This window comes from Meles meles, chromosome 7, assembly GCF_922984935.1.
Source record: "Meles meles chromosome 7, mMelMel3.1 paternal haplotype, whole genome shotgun sequence".
NCBI classification, from domain to species: Eukaryota; Metazoa; Chordata; class Mammalia; order Carnivora; family Mustelidae; genus Meles; species Meles meles.
Genome location: NC_060072.1, coordinates 115,282,682 through 115,284,133, shown reverse-complemented (window position 1 = coordinate 115,284,133; position 1,452 = coordinate 115,282,682). Strand labels below are relative to the sequence as shown.

At 32.4% G+C, this 1,452-nt stretch overlaps 1 pseudogene; it reads right to left on the bottom strand.

Annotated features, from left to right (window-relative positions):
- Window positions 1-517: 517 nt before the first annotated feature.
- On the bottom strand, window positions 518-862 carry LOC123947489 (annotated as a pseudogene).
- Between the last annotated feature and the right edge of the window lie 590 nt (window positions 863-1,452).

Genomic DNA, 1,452 nt, shown 5'->3' with positions numbered 1-1,452 from the left:
TTTTTTTTTTAAGATTTAAAAAAAAAAATTGTTTATCTGAGCACAAGAGAGAAATCACAAGCAGCGTGAATGGGTATAGGAGAAGTAGGCTCCACACTGAGCAAGGAGGTCAATGTGGAACTTGATCCCAGGACCCTGGGATCATGATCTGAGCCAAAGGCCACTGCTTAACGACTGAGCCACCCAGACACCTGGGAGCATTTTTTGACGTGTTTTGTAACTTACACATACATTGCTTAAGTTATTTTACATGTTCCAAATATTACGTTAATTAAAAATAACAGGACAAAAAAGAAAAGAAGATTATACATAATAAATCTTACTTAGTCCAAGAATGTAAGTCTCATTAAACATTGGCAAATGTAGTAATGTGATTCCTCATATTAGTGAGAAGACTGCATGACCATGTGACTAATTAAAAAACAAACATTAGTTATAATTCAGCAACCACTCTTTTTTTTAATAGAACATTTAATTACATTAATTTCCCATCAACACACTAGTCATTTAATGTTAACTATATTGTCCATTTCCAGTGGTTGGCAGGAGGCTTTTCCACTGAAGGCTCCCATGGTTTCCACTGTATCATTTTTCTTGCCAGACCTAGTTAATTTCAGCCTGAAGAATCACCTCTTCTAGGTAGCCTCCCCAAACTCGGTCTTCTAATTTCCTAATACCTGGTTCTGCTTTAACTATACTTAGCTTCTCATTTGTAACCTGTTCTGTATACTTTCTATATGCTGCATTTTTAGGAATTTGCCTAAGAACATCAAATCTTTGTGTACAATATTCTTAGCCTTTTGTGTGGACTTTCACATAAAGCCAATCCCACAAGGTCATTGGTCTTCAGCAAACCCACCATGATAGCCATTCGGCATCCATTCTTACAAAAATTTTTAAAACACCAAATCCATGGTAACTAGGTGTACTTATATAATAAGATGTTTTATCTGAACCAAGAGCAGATACCATCTGAATGGAGGTATATACTCAAGGATATTTTGTTAATAACAAGAACAAAATACCAAAGCCTGCTTTCACCTCTACAATGAACAGTGTTCTGAAAATCGTAGCAGGTATAAAAAAGAGAGTAAAAAGAAATGAAAGTTCATTCACTTTGGAATGAACCTGCCATTAGTTACTATTTTTTTTTGATATTATAGAAAACATAATCAATTGCAAAATCATTTGAATTAATAAAAATTTAAATAGGTGTCCACTTATTTAGTAAATATACCAAAATATAATAGCTTTTCTGTATAGAAGTTAGAAAATATAATAGAAAAATAATCATTATTTTCACAGTAGCAAATAATCTATAAATTATTTAAGAATAAACTTAATAAAAGACATATAAGACAAATGTAATTATGAAACTGCACTGACTATCATAGAATAAGAGCTGAATAAAAGAAGGTGCATGCTATTTTCTTGGATGGTAAGACGAAATAA